The 11,540-nt window shown below is 36.6% G+C and overlaps 1 non-coding gene across 1 annotated transcript; it reads right to left on the bottom strand.

The window, feature by feature from the left end:
• Positions 1-3,921: 3,921 nt before the first annotated feature.
• Positions 3,922-4,023, bottom strand: LOC145521728 (U6 spliceosomal RNA). The gene has a single exon (XR_014065636.1). It is a non-coding gene; the product is annotated as a U6 spliceosomal RNA (small nuclear RNA).
• Between the last annotated feature and the right edge of the window lie 7,517 nt (positions 4,024-11,540).

Raw genomic sequence — 11,540 nt, 5'->3', positions numbered from 1 at the left:
CTAGGCAAGAGTGCTGAGGTGGGCAGCCATTTCCTCCTCCAGGGGATCTTCCCAATCCAGGGATCAAACCCATGTCTTCCGCACCTTCTGCCTTGGTGGGTGGATTCTTCACCATTGAGTCACCCAGGAAACCCAATAATACTGTCCCTCCACAATTCATGTCTACTCATAACCTCAGAATGTCACCTTATTTGAAAATAAGGTCTTTACAGATGTAATTATTTAAGTTATAGTCAGGTCACACTAGATTAGTGTGGGTCCAAAATCTAGTGTCCTAAAAGACTAGTGTCCCTAGAAGAAAAGTCAGGGAATATACAGTCACATAGGAAGAAGGCCATGTGAAGACAGAATCAGGGAGTAAAGTGGTACAGCTGCAGCCAAGGATACCAAGGGCTGCCAGCAACCACCAGAAGCCCAGAAGAGGAAACCAAACTTCTCCCCTAAAGCCTTCAGAGGAGCCTCATCTTGATGGCTCCTTGATTTCAAACTTCTAGCTTCCAGAATTGATGGATCCTGTTACTACTGTTTCACGTCACCAGTTTGTGCAAATGCATGAACATGGCCCTAGGAGACTAATAAACAATTAATCTTCAACTTCTTTTACTGGGTGAGAAAATGTCTGGATGTTTGACTTAGAATACTCACCTTTGTTCTCTGTGGAGCGTGCTGCCTTACGATGCTTTGAGGAAAAGCCAGGTGGCTCTCCAACTGTTTTTTCAGCCAAGTAAGAGAGAAGCTGTTAGATAGGTGAATGGATTTTTAAATCATTCTATGACCTTCATGTTAAAAAGAAAAATTGATTTCCTCAACTCTGAATCACACTAGCAGGAACTGCTGTTCATTAGGAAGACTGTGGTAAGAGAAAAAGAGACAATCAACCGAGAACTGGATAAAGATGAAACAGCCAATCTAACTCTTCCAGTAGTGCTTCCACCCTAATTCGCTTGTGAAATTAGTGACTCTGGCATTTAAAAAATATTCTGGTATTATTGCTACATTTATTTGTACAATGCCATTTTCTTTGGGGAAGGGGTAAAAATGAAATTGTCCATATATGGTCATATTTTGTTTAACCAGGAATGATAGGATTTTATGGACACTACCACTATATTCTGGGCGGCCCCAATGGCTCAGTGGTAAAGAATCTGTCTGCCAATGAAAGAGACACAGGTTCGATCCCTGGGTCAAGAAGGCCCCCTGAAAGAGGAAATGGCAACCCAATTCAGTATTCTTGCCTGAAAAATCCCATTGACAGAAGAGCCTGACAGGCTACAGTCCAAAAGGGTCGTAAAGAGACAGACGCAGCTGAGTGAGCACACCATTATATTCTTAGAATAATTTATTGTAAAAATATAAATAGGATGACCATTGGAATGGAGCTCAAAAGGAGATTTGGAAAAAAAGGCGGAAATAAAATTAGAATTAAGAAGGTTTTTTCATTCTTACTTATTTACTTATTTATGTACTTATTTATTTTTGATTTGTTTATAGGATCAATTTACATTTACTGAAAACAAGGTAGACAACTGAATATCCTCGGCCCTTTTTTTTTAGTTGCTCAGTCATGTCTGCCTCTCTTCGACCTCATAGACTGTAGCCCACTAGGCTTCTCTGTCCATGGGATTCTCCAGGCAAGAATACTGGAGTGGGCAGCCATTCTCTCTCCAGGGGATCTTCCCAATACAGGGGTCGAATCTGGGTCTCCTTCACTGCAGGCAGATTCTTTACCATCTGAGCCACCAGGGAAGCCCATCCTCAGCCTTAACCCTTAAGAAAACTGAGCCTGGCACATTAGACTGGTTTTCTAGTGGAAAAGCAGGGGGAACATCATGGTAACTCTGCTCAACCCGGCTAGGTCACTCCTCACTGGAAACAGCTGACAGTCTTTGGCTGGTGGAGACTATATCTTGGTGCAGAGAAAGTGGAGAAGGGAACAGGGTTTCTTGGCCCCCTTCATCACCATCTTTCCCAGTTGATGCCCACAGCTTGCTCCTCAGGCTGGGGACTTAACACCTCACCAGTCCACCATGGAAGCACACAGTATCTGCACAAATGGAGAAAGCATTTTCTTGTAGATTTGCTTTAATTATGAAATTTTTCAAGATTTCTGACATGTCTCATTATATAACTTATCACAGGCCTTCAAAAAACTAATTCATTAAAAAAACTCAAAGCAAAGAAGAACATAAATTATTCAACTTAGCATTATAACAGCTTGGGCTGTTAAGGAATTAAAGTTTATTGATGTTGTTAGTGTAACTTCAGAGTCATGTTCACAAATGACAAAGAGCTTAAAGTTTATCCCTTGAAGAACAGGGTGTACTTTAAACAGAGTTGTAATGTTAAAAATGTATTGGAATAATACTCTTGTTTGAGACTTAACAAATTGAGATTTACATTTTCAAAGTTAGACCAGGTCACAGAAAATAGTCACCCAGTCACCTTTCCAATTTATATTCCCCTGTTCTTACTCTCATCTATTATAAAACACTTATTTTCCAAGGATCAATACATTCCAAAGAATCTCAAGGGAAAATAAGTCACTTAGAAGGGAATTAGTCATGGCATAAAGTAGCAGAGGTTGTAACCTTATTTATAATTATTTTTCTGAGGTCCTTCAACCAGGTCCATAGGTACATGCATAGCTGTGTGTGTGTATGTGTTAATACGTGCATTTTAGTGTTTGCATTTGTATGAGTGCAAAGAAGAGAGAGAACAAGAAAAAATTGTTTGCACAAAGAAGGGAATATAAAATATAAACTAGGCACTTCATTTAAATCTTTATTACATATCTTATTGGCTCAATCTTCCACTAGGATCAGAACTCCATGAAGAGAGGGCTCAATCTGCTATGTCACCATTTTAGAGTCAATGAATAGAACAATAACCAACATTCAAAGCCTGTAGTTTACACTAAGGTTCACTCTTTTTTAAAATTTTATCGGATTGTAGTTGATTTACAAGTGTACAGCATAGTGATTCAGTTATACATATACATATATTCACTCTTTTTTAGAATTTTTTCCCATATAGTTCATTACAGAATACTGAGTAGAGTTCCCTGTGCTACACAGTAGGGTCCTTATTAGTTACATATTTGGTATATAAAAGCATGTATGTGTCAATTCCAATCTCCCAATTTATCCCTCCTAGCCTCCTTTCCCTTCTGGTAACCATAATTTGTTTTCTATAACTGTGAGTCTATTTCTGTTTTCCAAATAAGCTCATTTGTACCATTCTTGGTGTTATATGTTGCATGGATTTTTATGAATGTAGTGGCATGTATTCTACAGAATAGCTTCACTGCTCTAAAAATCCCATGTTCCACTGACTTATCACTTCCTCCCCTCTAGCTCCTGGCAACCATTGATCATTTTACTTTATTTTATTTTTTTAACTGTCTCTATAGTTTTGTCTTTTATAGAATGTCTTACTGCTGGGTTCATTATAGTATGTGGTCTTTTAAGATTGGCTTCTTTCACTTACTAATATGCATTTAAGTTTTCTCTGTGTCTTGTCATGGCTTGAGAGCTCACTGAATAACACTCCATTGTCTGGATGGACCAGTTTATCCATTCACCTACTAAAACTGTTATAAATATCCATGTGCAGGTTCTGTCTTGGCATAAGCTTTCCACTCACTTGGGTAAATACCAAGGAATGTGATTTCTGGATCTTATGGTAGGAATATGTTTATTTTTATAAAAGACTTCCAAACAGTCTTTTAAGGGGGTTGTACATTTTGCATTCCCACCAGCATGATTGTATTTTCTCTGTTGCTCCACATTCTTGCCAGCATTTGATGTTGCAATGTTTTGGATTTTAGTTATTCTAATGTATATGTCTTGGAAACAATCTCATTTTTTTTTTTTAATTTTCCAATTCCCTAATGATGTATGATGCATCTTTTCATACTGGTGGGAAAATATGAAATGTATCACCAATTTACAACATCTTTGCAGAGACATGCTAATCTTCTCTGTATGATTCTAATTTTGGCATATGTGCTTCCAAGGTGAGCACTGCCCTTTCTTTTGATTCCCAAGTTGAAGGATGTAATGGCTAAAACAAACATGTAACCATGAGATAAATTGGAGTATGCCATTGACTGCAGAGTCTTGTCTGTTTCTATAAAATATGTATGAGATCAGACTTGTGAACTGAGAAGGAGCAAGAGACACCTAGAAACACAGAAGGGAAAAAAAAATAAAAAAAAAAACAGTAGGAAGGATGTGTACTTTCAGACAGAACCACAAAGGCACCCTAGTTTCAATGTGTGCAGACAAAACAAGGCAGGTTTTTAGAAGAAAGTGAAAAATAAAAATGGGGGCAGTGAAGTAATTAGAACTAACTTTAGAAACATGTTGGAAGTTTTCTTCCAATATTTTACTTTCACCTTTGCCTCCTGCTTAAGCCTGTTTACAGAGAACTTAGAAAAACAGTGTGACTCCACACTTATAAAAAAAAGTAATCAAATTGTTTAAAATTTTTTAAAATCAAAACTGAGCACCTATATTTTAAGACGTGTAGGATTCCAGGTGGTGCAGTGGTAAAGAATCCACCTGCCAGTGCAGGAAGCGCAAGAAACACAGGTTCAATCCCTGAGTCAGGAAGATCCCCTGGCATAGGAAATGACAATCTACTCGAGTATTATTGCCTGGAAAATTTGTAACCTGGTTGTGCTAGTGGTAAAGAACCTGCCTCCAATGCAGGAAACATAAAAGACATGGTTTAGATCCTTAAGTCAGGAAGATCCCCTAGAGGAGGAAATGGCAACCCAGTCCTGTATTCTTGCCTGGAAATCCCATGGACAGAGGATCCTGGTGGGCTACAGCCCATGGGGTCTCAAAGAGTTGGACACGACTGAGCACACACACTATATAAAATGATGGATGTTCACTAAACTTATTGTGGTAATCATTTCATGGTTTATGCAAGTCAAATCCTTATGCTTTACCTCTTAACCTTATACAGTGCTGTATGTTGACTATATCACAATAAAACTGGAAGGAGAAAAGTAAACTGCAGATCAGTATCTCTCACAAACATAGACACAAATATTCTAAACAAAATATTATGAAATCAAACTTAATGATATAAAAAATGGATAATATACTATCTCCACCTAAGATTTGCCCTAAAAACTTAATATTTATTTAACAGAAACCAGTCAAATCTAGACTATGTTACACCTCTGATTCATTACTCCTGAAAAAAAGCTATTATCCTTAGGACATTAGGATTATTCTTAGGACATTAGAATGATTTCCAAGGAGTCAAGAATTTAGGAAAATCACAGATTCAAAACTGGTTGCTTTTTGAGTTTATTTTTAGACTTGAAAATGATGCTTAATGGCATTTGCCTTACAACACTGACTATTGTTCATATCAGTGGCTGCAATCATTGTGTGCTGAATGACTAATGAAGGTGATAATTAATGGAAACACAGCCACAATACAATTCGATGGATTGACATTCACAAGACCTTAGAAGAAAGTTACAGGGACTTGAAGAATTAATTATGCTTTCTATAATCTTTATTTGTTCATAAGTCAGCCTTTTTTATTTTGGAAAATACTACTGTGGATTATTTCTAACACAAACACACACATACATACATGAATAGAACAACTCTGCTTTTAAACAACTTTCAGAATGTTTCAGACTATTTCCTACCCCTTTTAATAACACATATATAACAAATTCTTCCTTATATGTAGACTATTTTGAGGCACAGTGCAGTTTCAGTAATGAATAGTGTAAAGCTTATATTTGAAACTAAACGTACAGTGAAAAGCTTATATTTGAAATTATTTCCTCCTATTAGCTTACATTGTCAATTCTAGGATACTAGCTATAACTTCCAAGGAAGATTTTTTTGCAAAATACTGTTAGTTTAATTTCTCAGTTATTTATAAGCAACAATGAATTCACTAAATTCACTTAAGATATTTCTTTCCATGAATTAATAACCCTAAGAACAAGAAACAGGAATAAGATTACATCAAAGTACATGATAAGCAGACTTCTCAAAAGCTGTAAACAAGAGAAAATATTTTAAAACCAGCAAGAGAAAAAAGATATACTAAGGTACACTACATAATAAAAAAGATTTCTTGAAAGAAACCATCCAAGCAAGAAGATAGTGGCCAGTTATCTTTTAAGAAAGTATTAAAGGACAAACGATGATAACTACAATTCAATACCACTGAAAAAATTTTTTTTAAACAAAGGAGAAATAAAGTTTATTTTCTACAAGCAATAGCAAAGGAATTCTTTAGGAAGAAAGAAAATTACTCTAGATGGAAATATGAATTTTCAAGTCTCTTTTTTAAATGTTGTCCTTTAAGCAGAAATAAAAACAAGGAAGTCAATGTAGATTATATATGAAAACAATTACAGAAAGGCTGAGAGAGAAAAGAAACAGAGGTGAAATACTACAAGGTTCTTGTGATATATATATAATATGGTATAATATATGACACTTTAAGGTAGACTGTTCTTAATAACCTAAATTTGAAAATAACTCAGGTCTTTCAACTGATTAAACAATAAACACTTTACGGCACATTCATAGTACTTAGTAACATAGAAAAATGAACTATCAGTAACTATAGCAGCATAGATGAATCTCAAAGTAAATATCCTAGGAAAACAAAAAGCTAGACCAAAAAATGCACATAGTGTATGATATCACTTAAATGAAATTTTAGAGACTATATAGTGGCAAAAAGTATGTTAATGGTTGTTTGAAGACAGGATGTGACTGGGAAGCATGGGAAAAATAATTACTAGAGGGGATGAGTAATTTGGGCTTCCCAGGTAGCACTAGTGGTAAAGAACCTGACTGCCTATGCAGGAGACTTAAGCGACGCAGGTTTGATCCCTGGGTCAGAAAGATCCCCTGGAGGAGGGCATGGCAACCCACTCCACTATTCTTGCCCGGAGAATCCCATGTACAGAGGAGACTCAGGGGCTACGGTCCATAGGGTCACAGAGTCGGATCTGACTGAAGCAACAGCACATACACAGGCATGAGGAATTTGGGGGACTAATGACTTTGGTCATTAGTTTGCGCTCATGTTTTCACAGGAAGATACTTCTGCCAAAATATAAATTTGTGCAATTTATATATTTGCTTACTACAATTGGGTAAAACTTATGTAATACATTATGCATAAATTATTTTGATTATGGGGATGTAAGTTGATGTTTAAAATTGGAAAAGCCAAATGGTTATCAGATACACAGGGGAAAGGGTTTCCCTCGTAGCTCAGTGGGTAAACAATCTGCCTGCAATGCAGGAGACCTGGGTTCAGTCTCCCAGTCGGGAAGACCCCCTGGAGAAGGAAATGGCAAGCCACTCCAGTATTCTTGCCTGGAGAATCCCATGGACAGAGGAGCCTGGCGGGCTACAGTCCATGGGGTCACAAGAGTCGGACACAACTTGGTGACTAAACCTACCATCAACAAGAGGGAAAAGCAAATCATTCTCATCTTGAGAGATAAGGAAGCATTTGCTAATATTCAACTCACATTCATGATAAAAACTCACATTCAGTTGTTTTTTTTTGTTGTTATTCAGTTTTGTTGTTCAGTTGCTAACTCGGTTCCAACTCTGTGATCCCATGGACTCCAGCACACCAGGCTCCTCTGTCCTCCACTATCTCCCCAAATTTTCTCAAATTCATGTCCATTGAGTCGGTGATGCTTTCTAACCATCTCATTCTCTGCCACCTCCTTCTCCTTTTGCTTTCAATTTTCCCTCACATCAGGGTCTTTTCCAGTGAGTCAGCTCTTCACATCAGGTAGCCAAAGTATTGGAGCTTCAGCTTCAGCATCAGTCCTTCCAGTGAATATTCAGGGTTGATTTCCTTTATGATTGACTGTTTGATCTCCTTGCACTTCAAAGGACCCTCAAGAGTCTTCTCCAGCACCATGCTTCAAAAGCATCAGTTCTTCAGTGTTCGGCCTTCTTTATGGTCCAGCTTTCACGTGACTACTGGAAAAACCATAGCTTTGACTATACAGACCTTTGTCAGCAAAGCGATGTCTCTGCTTTTTAATATACTGTCTAGGTTTGTCATAGCTTTCCTTCCAAGCAGCAAGTGTCTTTGAATTTCATGGCTGCAGTCACCATCTGCAGTGATTTTGGAGAAAATAAAAATCTGTCACTGTTTCTTCTTTTTCCCCTTCTATTTGCCATGAAGGGATGGGACCAGATGCCATGATCTTAGGCTTTTTTTGAATGTTGAGTTTCAAGCTAGCTTTTTCACTCTCCTCTTTCACCCTCATCAAGAAGCTCTTTAGCTCCTCTTCACTATCTTCCATTAGAGTGGCATTATCTGCATATCTGAGGTTGTTGATATTTCTCCCAGCAATCTTGATCCCAGCTTCTGACTCATCCACCCCAGCATTTCCCATGATGTACTTTGCATAGGGGGCTTCCCTGATGGTTCAGTGGTAAAGAATCCACCTGCCAGTGCAGAAGACACAGGAGAACTAGGTTCCTATCCCTGGATCAGGAAGATCCTCTAGAGAAGGAAATTGCAACCCACTCCAGTATATTTGCCCGGGAAGTCCCATGAAAAGAGAAGTCTGGTGGGCTATAGTCCATGGGATCATGAAGAGTCAGACACAACTTAGCAACTAAACAACAACTCTGCACAGAAGTTAAATAAGCGGGTGACAATATACAGTCTTATCATACCCTTTTCCCAATTTTGAACCAGTCAGTTGTTCCATTTCTGGTTCTAACTGTTGCTCCTTCACCCACATACAGGTTTTTCATGAGACAGGTAAGCTTGTCTGGTATTCCCATCTCTTTAAGAATTTTCCACTATTCGTTGTGATTAATGTTAATAACTTCAGAGAATAAAAAAGATGCTATTAATATGGTAAAAAAAAATCCCAAATAGTGGGGATATATACATATATGACAAAAGAATTTTATCAGAATGTATGAAAAGTTCTCCACATGGAGATATAAGTCTCACCCCATTGACAAGATTATTCACCAGACTCTTCACACAAAATGATATTCAAATGAAAAATAAGCATAAAAGAAGGTGCACAATTTTCCTTTTCATCATAGAACTACAAAACACAAACCATTACATACTCACAAGATAACTACTATGAAATAATAGACAATGCCAAGTATTAGTGAAACCTAAAACAACTGACACTCATAAAATGCTGATGAGGAATACATGTTTTAACCACTTTGGAAAACAATTTGGTAGTATCTACTAAAGTTTTAGATATACCAAATGATTCAGCAAACCTATGTCTATTTATACACAAGGAAATTCATAGATATATTTCCAAAAAAAAAAATGAACAAAATTGGCCATAGCAAGTGTTATTCTTAATAGTGCTAAACTAGGATATTTTAAAATGTTAAACGTGGGACAACAACCATACCAAAATCAACTAAATAAAATGAAATTATTTTGGAATACTCAATATTATGAAAGTAATATTTCTCTAGAAATTAATCTAAAAATCTTAATTTAACTTCAGTTATATTTTGATGAAATTCTAAAAGCTAATTTTAAATTTTATATGGAAAAATTAGTGCATAAGTACAGAAACAAATTTTGACAGAAGGCTACAAGATCTTGACTAAATATATATTAAACTACTATAAAGTTATGGCAATTTAAAGAGAACAGCACTGAAACAGAAATTTTAAAATAAAGCTATTTAAAAGAATAGAAATTTCAGGAAAAGATTTTTTCCTATATAGACATATTTGATGTAATAAATAATACATGTCATATAATAAAAAATGAACAATCATTATCTCAACATAAGATAATATTGAGACAACTGACTATTCATTTTAGGAAAATATTGCAAACATATTTAATAATACCAATAGAAGTAAGTCCCAGAAGAGCTAAAGCTTAAAATTAGAGGCTCCTAATTTTTGCTAATGATTTTATTCTGCTAAGATCCATCTTAGTGCTGAAAATGAAAATGCTGGATAATTTTTTTTTTTTAATCTAAGCACAAAATGTCTCAAATACACACTGAGGTCAAATATACTTAGGTCAAAACTCAGGAGGAAATGGAACACAACTGTTTTTCTTATCAAGTCTCTGTAAATTGTGCTTCTGGTTCTGATTACGTCCCAAAATAAAAGGTGTATAAATCAAAATCCAGAGCTCATGCTGGGGATTCAACTCACCACAAAATGAAGTAGTAATCCAGAGTAATAAACCCTCAGTGCAAGCAAGAGCTGAAATTACACAAGCCATCATGCAACTTTACAGCTTGGGGCCACATATTCTGGAAGGTCAAAGAAGCACAAGACATCAGATTGTTTTAAAGACCTTGGACTACCAAGGCCTTTAGGAGCACAGTGGACATGGTTAGGCAAGACCTATACAAATAGATTTTGAAATGGTCAACACCAGGTCAAAGATACTCTGTATAGAGGAAAATGAGAACGTTTGAGAATAAACAGAAATGACAGCCGGAAGAAACAGGGAGGTGAAAACATCAGATACTGGACCAAATGGACATAGGTTATTGAAAATATAAAACTATAGTAACTACATATAAAAATAAAAGAAATTTTTGGAAAACTTCAGAAAGAAAGGCAAAATTACAGAAAGTATCAAGGAGATTTTAAAAAGAACCAATTAGTGTTTCTAAAATTAAAAACTCATTAGCATAACTCAAGAATAACATAACTCAAATTTAAAACTAAGCATATAGAAGAGGCTCTGGTTTCATTAAGGCATGCTCTTCAGAGCATGAGAGTGCCCTTGCTACAACTAAACTCTGGCAAATACATACAGACATGCATACATAAAAATAAAAAACAAATCAACCATTTATTTTACTACATACACATCTACTGTAATAAGTTTAATAAATTTCTTCAAGTAGACATTCATCCGTGGCAAATAATATGTAGTGTTATTTTGGGTCAATCAAGAGTGTATGTTGTACTAACTATAAGTTGCATGTATACTTGCAGCACCCTGGAGGAGGGCATGGCAACCCACTCCAGTATGCTTGCCTGGAGAATCCCATGGACAGAGGAGCTTGGTGGGTTATAGTCCATGGGGGTTGCAAAGAGTCAGACACTACTGAAGTGACTGAGACTGTATAGATTGAAGTGACTGAGTACACATACTTCTAGTAATCTCTTTCTGTTTTTACTCAATCTGCTTCTAAAATATCTATTCCTCTTACTGTGTATTCATCTAGTTTTTTACTGTGTGCGTTAGTCTCTCAGTCGTGTCTGACTTTTTGCAACCCCGTGGACTATAGCCCACCAGGCTCCTCTGTCCATGGAATTTTTCAGGCAAGAATACTGGAATGGGTTGCTATTTCCTTCTCCAGGGGCTCTTCCTGACCCAGGGATCAAACCTGGGTCTTCTGCATTGCAGGCAGATTCTTTACCATCTGAGCTACCAGGGAAACCCTCCACTTAATTATATTTATCCATTATCTGAATGATGAACTCAGAATCCACATCTAGATTCCTGCTACCAGAAACAATGCTGTGGTGGAAAAATAA

This window comes from Giraffa tippelskirchi, chromosome 1 (genome assembly GCF_054371585.1).
Source record: "Giraffa tippelskirchi isolate mGirTip1 chromosome 1, T2T-mGirTip1v1.2.pri, whole genome shotgun sequence".
NCBI classification, from domain to species: domain Eukaryota; kingdom Metazoa; phylum Chordata; class Mammalia; order Artiodactyla; family Giraffidae; genus Giraffa; species Giraffa tippelskirchi.
This window is presented reverse-complemented; position numbering and strand designations above follow the sequence as displayed.